This window comes from Coregonus lavaretus, assembly GCF_964263955.1.
Source record: "Coregonus lavaretus genome assembly, contig: HAP1_SCAFFOLD_546, whole genome shotgun sequence".
In the NCBI taxonomy this organism is placed as follows: domain Eukaryota; kingdom Metazoa; phylum Chordata; class Actinopteri; order Salmoniformes; family Salmonidae; genus Coregonus; species Coregonus lavaretus.
Genome location: NW_028164153.1, coordinates 177,481 through 190,912, shown reverse-complemented (window position 1 = coordinate 190,912; position 13,432 = coordinate 177,481).

The following is a 13,432-nucleotide window of genomic DNA, read 5'->3' as shown; positions in this document are numbered from 1 at the left end:
TGACGTGTGTGCATGTGAATTCTTGTGTGTGTGTGTCAGACCTGACTTGCTGCTATAAAGGGTAAAAGCAGCAGTTATTGTTTTGAATTCTTTCCTTGTTTTTGGAGTTCTTCTTCTTTTGTGGTTTTGGTTCAGTTCACTAGCTAGATAAGGAACTAGTTTCTTTTGCCGATTTGTTATGGAGACTTGATGATTCCTTATTATTAGGAAATTCCTTTATTTTAATTTTTTTTCCCAATGTGAATACGCTGTGGAATAAGTTGATAAGGTGTGATCACGACTGTCTCGTTTAGAAACAGTCCTCTGATATGAAGAGGCCTGTGTCACTAATTGTAACCTATTCCCTATGCAGAGCCCACAGGGCCCTGGTCAAAAGTAGTGCACTACTTAGGGAACAGGGTGCCGTTGGGACGCGGGCCGAGGTTGGTACGAGGGCTTCTCTGATGGTTCTTAGTTTTGAATTATCAATGTGATTATTGATTACTTATCGGCCCTTGAGAGTGTGGGACCAGGTGTTAGTGGTTGTGTGTGTGTGTGTGTGTGTGTGTGTGTGTGTGTGTGTGTGTGTGTGTGTGTGTGTGTGTGCGTGTGTGTGAATTTGACACATGAGCAGAGAAAATGAACTTTATTCACGACACCACGTTGCACTCCTGACTGGTCAGGGGGCGCACCTCCACGTTTGGGCACAGGACACAGGAAATAGTATGTTTAGCCAATGGGAAAGGCCCACCTAGGCAGAATACAGTATTTGTAGCCAATCAGACAGCCCCATGTAGTCTGGATTCTGTATGTCTAGCCAATGGGAAAGGCCCATGTAGAAAGTGTATGAGGGCAGGTACAGGACAGAGACACACCTGACTAGAGGTGTGGTCAAGCAGGTTGAAAGGTCAAGCAGGTGTAAAGTATGTATACACGGCATCATTCACAGCTCAGAGCATAGCTACTGTATAATGTATTTACTTCACTAATATCACTGGGTTACTGTGAGTGACATGTCAAAAAATATCAAAGTGATACAAATGCAAAACTAGTGGAAGTTCACTGTGACGGGGGTCGGCTTTTAAATTTAACCAATCAGCATCCTGTTTCCGTGGTGACGGCAGTTATATACATAAATGATATATACATATATAAATATCTACGAGGGCATGTATTAGTTTATTAAAAGGTATATTAATAAAATGCTGCAGTGTGTGATGGCTGATAGAGAATAAAATGTACAAGTATTTCCTGTTGTGTTTTTATTGTGATGAGAAGTGCTGTTGATGAAAACCTTACAACTCTTCTCTTCTTTCAGTGAGTACAGTAGTACAGTAGAACTTATTACAGTACAGAACGTATTCAATCACAATATCGTTTTGAACATTAGTTTTGGACTGATGCCTGACTGAGCATTCTACTCAATGCATCGTCAGTGAGAGCTGATGAAGATTTCATCAACAGTGCATTACAGTGGCTTGGAAATACAATGACATTCAAAGGAGGTAAATAACTAGTAGGAGAACCTTTTGTCATCATTTCTATGTCGCCAGATTGACTTTAGATGCGGTATTTTAGCTAGCTAACGTTAGCATTGCTAGCTAAGATTGATGGGAAGCCACTGGATTTTAGCTAGCTAACATTAGCATTGCTAGCTATTTTTGACGAACTTTGTAGCTAATGACAACATTGCCATCTGTCTAAAATACATTTGACAACATGATAATTCTGGCAAAGTTGTTTCCTACTAAAATATCTGACTCCTTTAGCAATGGCATCGTATTTCCAGGACGCTATATAGTGTAATTTAGACTAACAGTAGTTAGCCACCGTCCAGAATGCTGGGTTTATCACCCCTTTAGGGCACCGCTGATAGAGGGCGGCTTGAGAACGTTCATAACAATGGCCAGTCCTCCCCTACCCTGGACGACGCTGGGCCAATTGTGCGCCGCCCCATGGGTCTACTGTTTCCACTGTTTAGTTAGACACCACCAGAGTTCCTACTGGTTTAGTTAGACACCACCAGAGTTCCTACTGTTTAGTTAGACACCACCAGAGTTCCTACTGTTTAGTTAGACACCACCAGAGTTCCTACTGTTTAGTTAGACACCACCAGAGTTCCTACTGTTTAGTTAGACACCACCAGAGTTCCTACTGTTTAGTTAGACACCACCAGAGTTCCTACTGTTTAGTTAGACACACCAGAGTTCCTACTGTTTAGTTAGACACTACCAGTGTCCTACTGTTTAGTTAGACACCACCAGAGTTCCTACTGTTTAGTTAGAACCACCAGAGTTCCTACTGTTTAGTTAGACACCACCAGAGTTCCTACTGTTTAGTTAGACACTACCAGAGTTCCTACTGTTTAGTTAGACACTACCAGAGTTCCTACTGTTTAGTTTGACACTACCAGAGTTCCTACTGTTAGTTAGACACTACCAGAGTTCCTACTGTTTAGTTAGACACTACCAGAGTTCCTACTGTTTAGTTAGACACTACAGAGTTTCTATTAGGAGAGGCCTTCACGGATCCACCTGTACCCGAAAACACGAGACCAGATCCGTGTCTGAATCCAGAATTCTATAATAATGTCACGGGTTTGGGTCGGATCTGATTGTCAGGGTATGTGTCATTTTAACTGACTTGTCTGGAAGGGCCCTTACAGATCAGAGAGAGAGAGAGAGAGAGAGAGAGAGAGAGAGAGAGAGAGAGAGGAGGAGAGAGAGAGAGAGCTAGAGAGAGAGAGAGAGAGAGAAGAGAGAGAGAGAGAGAGAGAGAGAGAGACAGAGACAGAGACAGAGACAGAGACAGAGACAGAGACAGAGAGACAGGAGAGAGAGACAGAGACAGAGACAGAGACAGAGAGAGAGAGAGAGAGACAGAGAGAGAGAGAGAGAGAGACAGAGAGAGAGAGAGAGAGAGAGGAGAGAGAGAGAGAGAGAGAGACAGAGAGAGAGAGAGAGGAGAGAGGAGAGAGACAGAGACAGAGAGAGAGAGAGACAGAGAGAGAGAGAAGAGACAGAGAGAGAGAGAGAGAGAGAGAGAGAGAGAGAAGAGAGAGAGAGAGAGAGAGAGAGAGAGTCATAGAGCCTTGCTCCATGTGTGGCCATAGTTAGGAGATACCTAATCAAGGGAAGATGGAATTAAAAGTTAAAGGAGAAGGATAGGCTACAACGACCAAGAGCCAACGGGTAGGCAGGCTGCTACTTCATATTATGAATGGAGTGTGTTATTTGCAACTGTAGGATGAGAAAGTGCATGCACTGCAGCATAGTTAGCCTAGCTAGCTAACGTTAGCTGGCTTAACTAGCTTCTTCGTCCCGCTTTGATGCGGTCCAACACAGGTAAGACGTAATCATATCGGATGATGAATAGCTTAGCTATGGCAGCTATTGGTCTACTATAGCCTGTCTCTCCCCCACTCCTCCCTGCTCCCCAGCCTGGTCTCAGAGCATTTCAAAAATGTTCTGTATGTAAATTCTGATAGACTCCATTTAGTATGATATGTTACGTTTGGTATTGTTACATAAGACAGATGGTTACTTAAGGCATAAAACGAGACGGCAGAGTTTCTACTGTTTTAGTCAAAGATTTGTCTAACTAACCCAAGATGGACCACAGCCTGTCCTTTTCCAATGGGAGAAAATTAATCATAGTGGGCAGAACATGCAAGGAGGTGGGCGGAGCCAAACACGAGCTAGCGAGAGCCTATTGGTGCGTTCTAGCATATATTTGCATATTTCTGTTAGGGAACGCCTACTCCGTGAAGTGGACGTGTGTAATAAGTCAATTCACCCTTTCACTCCTTATAAACAACACCATTTTATAAAAAGTTTGGCAAAGGGTAAAGTCTACTAAACTTAGTCCACACTGTTTGTAACATATTTTAGTGTTGGAAACAGAAAACTGTATTGAGATCAAATATTTAATCGATGAGAAAATTAGCAGAATGTCGGCCAAAATCCATCTAGCTTCATCTTCTCCCACTGCCGGCCACTGGGCTTCCACTCAGCACCATATTTGGTAGCGAGTAGAAACGTCAACCGGATGCTTCACATTTATACATCCGGTGAAATATCTGTCAAATTTTTCGATCTGTGGTTTAGTTAGACACTACCAGGGAAAATGTACAACGATTCCCAAACGGTGGCGTGGTAGCGTTTAACAGTATCTGAACATGCAACAGTGAAACATACAAAATAATAATGTAAAACAAAGAAATAACTAAGAAAAATAAAACAGAAAAACAGCACACATTGAAACAAAGACATGAGGCAGACACAAGGATAGCAGAAAAAAAACACGGAAAACGTTCGCTTTCAAATACAATTGATCAAATGTGGATTTACATCCACATTTGTAGCATTTAAAATATGAGCGTTGTTGTGAGTGAAAAAATGGTATGTTCCCTGACCGGGAATCGAACCCGGGCCGCGGCGGTGAGAGCGCCGAATCCTAACCACTAGACCACCAGGGAAAGCTGCTCCACTAATGACAGGGTGAGGTTTAATTTGGTTACTCAGCGCTGATTTTAAACTAAGTTCAACATGTGGCTCTTTCTTTGGAAGACACGATAACGACAGATAAAAGAGATCAGTATCTTTGCAATAACACATCCAGAAGCTGTGTGCACGGGCTCCCTTTCCCGCACTGTAGGCTGTCTGTGATGTTTGTAGCTATATGGTTTACAGCTAGCTAGCTCCGGCCTTTATAGTCTTTCGGAGTTCAAAGTCAAGCTGTCCCCGGCTATGAGAGCAGGAATTGAACGCAGCAGACAGCAGACAGAGGCAGGAGAGGGCCGGGCGGGTGAAAGTTGCCAAAACAGCCAACTCTGAAGGAGGGTCTTCGATGATGAGTAGGGTTGACAGGAGGAGCCGAGGACAAAGAAAGTGTTGCATCAACAAGCAGGTGTGTACAGCATATACATCAACCAAACATTACAGGGGCAATAGGCAGGGTAGTCTGTGTTGAGTTATGTCAACTACTGTCATACAGAAGTCACATCTATCTATCTATCTATCTATCTATCTATCTATCTATCTATCTATCTATCTATCTATCTATCTATCTATCTATCTATCTATCTATCTATCTATCTATCTGTCTGTCTGTCTGTCTGTCTGTCTGTCCGTCCGTCCGTCAGTCAATCCATCCATCCATCCATCTATCTATATCTATCTGACCATCTAATGCGTCAATGCCAATAGCTAAATGGAGTCAATCAGTTATACATTTTAGCCAATGGTGTAAAATACTTAAGTAAAAATACTTCAAAGTACTGCTTAAGTAGTTTTTTGCGGTATCTGTACTTTACTTGACTATTTATATTTTTGATTACTTTTACTTTTACTTCACTACATTCCTAGAGAAAATAATGTATTTTTTACTCCATACATTTTTCCTGACACCCAAAAGTACTCGTTACATTTTTAATGCTTAGCAGGACAGGAGAATGGTCCAATTTACACACTTATCAAGAGAACATCCCTGGTCATCCCTACTGCCTCTGATCTGGTGGACTCACTAAACCCAAATGCTTCGTTTGTAAATTATGTCTGAGTGTTGGAGTGTGCCCCTGGCTATCCTTAAATAAAAAAAACAAGACAATTGTGTGATCTGGTTTGCTTAATATAAGGAATTTTATTTTTGATTCTTATGTATATTTGAGCAATTACATTTACTTTTGATACTTAAGGATATTTAAAACCAAATACTTTTAGACTTTTACTCAAGTAGTATTTTACTGGGTGACTTTCATTTTTACTTAAGTCATTTTCTATTAAGGTATCTTTACTTTTACTCAAGTATGACAATTGGGTACTTTTTCCACCACTGCTTTTAGCTACCTATTTGTCTATCATCATAATTGCTTTACTGTGGCACTCTGTGACAAAGAGTGAAAGTCCTGAATGGCACCCTATTCCCTATATAGTGGTACCCTATTCCCTATATAGTGGCACCCTATTCCCTATATAGTGGCACCCTATTCCCTATATAGTGGCACCCTATTCCCTATATAGTGGCACCCTATTCCCTATATAGTGGCACCCTATTCCCTATATAGTGGCACCCTATTCCCTATATAGTGGCACCCTATTCCCTATATAGTGGCACCCTATTCCCTATATAGTGGCACCCTATTCCCTATATAGTGGTACCCTATTCCCTATATAGTGGCACCCTATTCCCTATATAGTGGCACCCTATTCCCTATATAGTGGTACCCTATTCCCTATATAGTGGCACCCTATTCCCTATATAGTGGTACCCTATTCCCTATATAGTGGCACCCTATTCCCTATATAGTGGCACCCTATTCCCTATATAGTGGCACCCTATTCCCTATATAGTGGTACCCTATTCCCTATATAGTGGCACCCTATTCCCTATATAGTGGCACCCTATTCCCTATATAGTGGTACCCTATTCCCTATATAGTGGCACCCTATTCCCTATATAGTGGCACCCTATTCCCTATATAGTGCACTCAGGGCTGCCAACTTTTGAAGAAAGCTTGGAGTGAGATTCCACCTAGAAGCTGTTCTGGGGCTCCTCCCCCAGGAAGATGTTACAGTTTTAAAGCTCATTTCCTGCTATTCTACGCATTTTGACACGGCTTAGGCCTGTGACCATAGAAACCACAGGTCAGGTGGATTCAGGATGCTTTCAACATTAAATGGACACAAAAAAATTCAACAGAAGAGCCAGAGCCTTACAAGGGGTAGAATTTCAACAAGGCTCCAGAGCCTACCTACACAATAACCTCATATGGGGTTACTGACCACAATCCATGGAAGAAAACATAGCTGAGGGAAGGGGTGCTGGAAGTGCTGCAGATAAGTTGAACTACATTGGAATGGATATGAGGCTTTCTACTTTCTGAATTATTTAACCACTAACCCTAACCTTAGTCTAATGCACTTAACCTTAACCTCACCTAGGGGTGGAATTGAAGGGTAAATGATAAACAGAGTTGTAGCGTGTTCATCAGTGTTTTAATGTGTGATGGTGTTTAAATAAGTCTCTGTCTGTCTCTCTCTGTCTCTCTCTGTCTCTCTCTCTCTCTCTCTCTCTCTCTCTCTCTCTCTCTCTCTCTGTCTCTCTCTCTCTCGGTCTCTCTCTCTCTCTCTCTGTCTCTCTCTCTCGCTCCCTCTCTCTGTCTCTCTGGCTCTCTCTCTCTCTGTCTCTCTGTCTCTCTCTCTCTCTCTCTCTCTCTCTGTAGTGTTGACAGGAGGATACTGCTGAGTTTCCTCCAGTGCTGTGCTGCCTCTCCGATCCAGCAGGGGGCACCACCACCACCACCACCAACAGCAGTATGGCTGCTCAGGTCTCTGCACTACAGGCTGGACTTCTCCTGCTCCTCCTCTGTGGACCTGTCAGCTCAGGACCAGGAGGAGGCTCTGTGTCTGACCACTGACCACTGCAGGGCCATCCACTCTGTTCTGAAGCAGAACCAACACAGCACCCAGCTGGAACATGTGTAGTTTAACTGTAGGATAGGAATATGTAGTTGTATTTACCACTAACAGTTGATACGTCTGTACTGTCATTAAGATCCTTAAAAACACAGGAACATGTGTAGTATAACTGTAGGATAGGAATATGTAGTTTTATTTACCACTAACAGTTTGTGTGTAAATACTTTAAATATTCATACATTATTTTGTATTTAATTTTTTAAAGAAGTGATTGGTATCACTTCTACCGACCCGTAGCACTGACGTCTGTAGCCATGAAGTGCTTTGAAAGGCTGGTCATGGCTCACATCAACAGCATTATCCCAGAAACCCTAGACCCACTCCAATTTGCATACCGCCCCAACAGATCCACAGATGATGCAATCTCTATTGCACTCCACACTGCCCTTTCCCACCTGGACAAGAGGAACACCTACGTGAGAATGCTATTCATTGACTACAGCTCAGCATTCAACACCATAGTGCCCTCTAAGCTCATCACTAAGCTAAGGATCCTGGGACTAAACACCTCCCTCTGCAACTGGATCCTGGACTTCCTGACGGGCCACCCCCAGGTGGTAAGGGTAGGTAGCCACACTGATCCTCAACACGGGGGCCCCTCAGGGGTGTGTGCTCAGTCCCCTCCTGTACTCTCTGTTCACCCATGACTGCATGGCCAGGCACGACTCCAACACCATCAATAAGTTTGCCGACGACACAACAGTGGTAGGCCTGATCACCGACAACGATGAGACAGCCTATAGGGAGGAGGTCAGAGATCTGGCCGTGTGGTGCCAGGACAACAACCTCTCCCTCAACGTGACCAAGACAAAGGAGATGATTGTAGACTACAGGAAAAAAAAGAGGACTGAGCACGCCCCCATTCTCATCGACGGGGCTGTAGTGGAACAGGTTGAGAGCTTCAAGTTCCTTGGTGTCCACATCACCAACGAACTATCATGGTCCAAACACACCAAGACAGTCGTGAAGAGGGCACGACAAAGCCTATTCCCCCTCAGGAGACTAAAAATATTTGGCATTTTTGAGGATCCTCAGATCCTCAAAAAATTCTACAGCTGCACCATCGAGAGCATCCTGACTGGTTGCATCACCGCCTGGTATGGCAACTGCTTGGCCTCCGACCGCAAGGCACTACAGAGGGTAGTGCGTACGGCCCAGTACATCACTGGGGCAAAGCTTCCTGCCATCCAGGACCTCTATACCATGCGGTGTCAGAGGAAGGCCCTCACAATTGTCAAAGACTCCAGCCACCCTAGTCATAGACTGTTCTCTTTGCTACCGCACGGCAAGCGGTACCGGAGTGCCAAGTCTAGGTCCAAAAGACTTCTCAACAGCTTCTACCCCCAAGCCATAAGACTCCTGAACAGCTAATCATGGCTACCCGGACTATTTGCACTGCCCCCCCACCCCATCCTTTTTACGCTGCTGCTACTCTGTTAAGTATTTATGCATAGTCACTTTAACTCTACCCACATGTACATATTACCTCAACTACCTCAACTAGCCGGTGCCCCCGCACATTGACTCTGCAACGGTACCCCCCTGTATATACAGCCTCCCTACTGTCACTTTATTTTACTTCTGCTCTTTTTTTTCTCAACACTTTTTTTGTTGTTGTTTTCTTTTTCTTTTTTTGTTTAAAATAAATGCACGGTTGGTTAAGGGCTGTAAGTAAGCATTTCACTGTAATGTCTGCACCTGTTGTATTCCGGCGCATGTGACCAATACAATTTGATTTGATTTGATTTGATATACCTTGTTTTATTAATGTGTTTTAAGCTTTATGCAAATCTTACTTGATGCTTCTTGTGATCAGTCAATTTGTGACATTCCTTCAGAAGGATCTTAATAGTGTAGTTTTTATCAGATTGCTGTGAATGTGTTCTACTGTTGCAGTGTGATACTAATACATGAGTTTCTGTTGCTGTCTAAGTTGTAGTTCAACTACATGGTACTGTAATACTGTTAGACAGACATACAGTAGGTCAACTACATGGTACTGTAATACTGTTAGACAGACATACAGTAGGTCAACTACATGGTGCTGTAATACTGTTAGACAGACATACAGTAGGTCAACTACATGGTACTGTAATACTGTTAGACAGACATACAGTAGGTCAACTACATGGTACTGTAATACTGTTAGACAGACATACAGTAGGTCAACTACATGGTACTGTAATACTGTTAGACAGACATACAGTAGGTCAACTACATGGTACTGTAATACTGTTAGACAGACATACAGTAGGTCAACTACATGGTACTGTAATACTGTTAGACAGACATACAGTAGGTCAACTACATGGTACTGTAATACTGTTAGACAGACATACAGTAGGTCAACTACATGGTACTGTAATACTGTTAGACAGACATACAGTAGGTCAACTACATGGTACTGTAATACTGTTAGACAGACATACAGTAGGTCAACTACATGGTACTGTAATACTGTTAGACAGACATACAGTAGGTCAACTACATGGTACTGTAATACTGTTAGACAGACATACAGTAGGTCAACTACATGGTACTGTAATACTGTTAGACAGACATACAGTAGGTCAACTACATGGTACTGTAATACTATTAGACAGACATACAGTAGGTCAACTACATGGTACTGTAATACTGTTAGACAGACATACAGTAGGTCAACTACATGGTACTGTAATACTGTTAGACAGACATACAGTAGGTCAACTACATGGTACTGTAATACTGTTAGACAGACATACAGTAGGTCAACTACATGGTACTGTAATACTATTAGACAGACATACAGTAGGTCAACTACATGGTACTGTAATACTGTTAGACAGACATACAGTAGGTCAACTACATGGTACTGTAATACTGTTAGACAGACATACAGTAGGTCAACTACATGGTACTGTAATACTGTTAGACAGACATACAGTAGGTCAACTACATGGTACTGTAATACTCAGTTAGACAGACATACAGTAGGTCAACTACATGGTACTGTAATACTGTTAGACAGACATACAGTAGGTCAACTACATGGTACTGTAATACTGTTAGACAGACATACAGTAGGTCAACTACATGGTACTGTAATACTGTTAGACAGACATACAGTAGGTCAACTACATGGTACTGTAATACTCAGTTAGACAGACATACAGTAGGTCAACTACATGGTACTGTAATACTGTTAGACAGACATACAGTTGGTCAACTAGTGTAAATCATGTATAAACTACTGTGTTACTATATCAACAGAACTGGTTGCTATATCTGCAACAGTTCAATCATGTATACACTACTATCTTTTCAACAGACCCATTAAAGAGATTCTCTGATACTTTTGTATACTTTTTAGACAGTAGTGCTGAAAGTAGCACTCAGGAGCCACAAGTGGTCCCTGATAATTGCATACTATGTCACATATGTGCAGATATGTGCACCACATCATTGGTCTCCCTCTCTCGCTCTGCTGGGTAGGCCTCTTGCTAGCTGTCACTCAAATGTGAGGGGCTGAAGCTCATTGGCTAGAACTCAAACTGCAAAGAGGCTGGCTCATGTGGGGGGAAATGTAGGGGAAAAGGTGTGGCACAGCTTGAAGAAAAGTCGCTTTCAAACTAGGGATTTTATTGCTAATTGAGGTAAGACCGTATTTCTGCTCATAGATTATACATGTAAGAACTACACATTGAAACATCCAGCCCAAAGTGGGAGGTAAAAAAAATAATTTCTTAGTCTCCAAACTACCGGAGCATGTCTTTAAACCCCCCTAGAGTCTATTGATACAACTAGGCATCAATCTAAGTAACAGAATAAAAACATCCCTGTCAAAATCCATCAGTTTATGATAGAGATATGCATGGGCTGCGTCTCAATCCACCACATGCACCAATGGCAGCCTTCCGCATCTGAGGAGACGTCTGTAGCGTCCAAACAAGATGGTGGTCTCTGTCTAAGTAACAGAATAACAATAAAAAGGGGTATAATATGTGTAAATATATGATATATATATATTTCCTGAGCTTTCTAATATCCACTAGATATAGCACAGACACTTCCAAACCTTATTCCTTATGATTTATTTTTTGACTGTCTTTTTTTGCCATTTATTAATGTGTTATTCAAAGTGTTTCTATTGGCTATAGTAGTAAAGGACTAATTCAATTTTTATCAAATACATTTTTTACATATTTGTTTTTATACCTAAAGGGGTCCTAAAATTCCAAATCAAAAAGCTAAATGATCTTTGGTAAGAACACCTTAAAACAATTCCATATGTAAGCTTAGAACCTTCAATGTGTCAATGTGTTTGTACTTGTCTCTATACAAATAAAAGAAAACCAAACATATATGATGCTTTCTTTTCTGATATTAAACAGACAAACCTCCCGAAAGTTTACTGTTTTGACTGGGTAAATGACGCATCTCCCTCTGGCACGCCCATCTCGGGATAGCCGGGCCCCGCCCATTTACCAGGATGCACCATATTAGGTCAATGACGTCAACTGAATCTCCTTTTGGAACGTTCCATTTCTTGGGACCGGCAACTTCGAAGTTCTAACTTGTTATCTTTACCGATAAATGCTTAGATGTATGTTTATGAACTGATATTATGTTGATATCCTCACCCTTTCCTCGTCAGATGGTGAGCAAGCCTAGAAAACCCCTGCAAACTGTCAGCTGGCATTCAAACTTCCAGCAACTAGAAAGAACACGAGAGACACTAGCCTTCATACATGGTCACTCTCAACAAGAGCTAATAAATAACCTGCCACAATAACCACAAGACTTTGACATCTTAGCCGAAGCCTACTTCCGTTTCAGTTTATTTGGATTTTTGCAGAATTTCTTTGATCTCCTGAAACGATGATGTAGCCTGGTCCTCTGTAGCTCAGCTGGTAGAGCACGGCGCTTGTAACGCCAGGGTGTGGATATCTTTATAGAAACCACCTAAACCGGTAGTGGGTTCGATCCCCGGGACCACCCATACATAAAAAAAATGTATGCACGCATGACTGTAAGTCGTTTTGGATAAAAGCGTCTGCTAAATGGCATATTATTATTATTATTATAATAGTGCATGAAGTCTACTTCTAGAAAAGACTGGATGTTAAAGCTGTTGATGCTTCTAAGTTATAGCATCAGACTCAGACTGCAACAGATCACTGACTGCTCAATGCTGTAGTTCATTCCTTCAGCAAGCAGCGAGGATCAGACTCAGACTGCAACAGATCACTGACTGCTCAATGCTGTAGTTCATTCCTTCAGCAAGCAGCGAGGATCAGACTCAGACTGCAACAGATCACTGACTGCTCAATGCTGTAGTTAATTCCTTCAGCAAGCTGCTAGGAAACTCCAGAGAGAAGTTCCGCTTCATAGTTTACACGTCATTAAGATTATAATTCCTATAGCTTTTAATAGACCGACAAAAACCGAGAGGCTTCATTCATCATGCATGAATGAAATTATAGTCATTGCCCGGGACCAAACTAACTGGGGCATGTTCGCTGAGCAGGACCCAACGGTTTTTAACGTTCCGATAGATATAGGCCTCTGCTATGAACAAACATGTCTCTCTGACATTTAGAATAAGAAATCAGGTCGGCTCTATATGTGGTAACTATATCTGAAACATTCGACAACGTTTGGCGACTGAACTTTGCTTTGGGGTATATTCATCAGGAAACAAACGGAAACAAACCGGACGAAACAGGGAGGGACTAACCTGAACTTGTCCAGTGAGAAACGCTCGTTTTTGTTGTAAAACGTTTAGCTACGATGCGCACGATTGAATACACCCCTGGAAAGTATGAGACGGCGCTCCTGCTGGTGATTAGTACATTAAAACCACGTTCAGTAGCCAAACGTTGTCGAAATGTTGCCGATAGAAATGCCATGAATAGAGCGGAAGTGATTCCTTATTCTAAATGTCTGAGGCATGTTTGTCCTACAGTGTATTTCTATCTGAACGTTCCAAAACG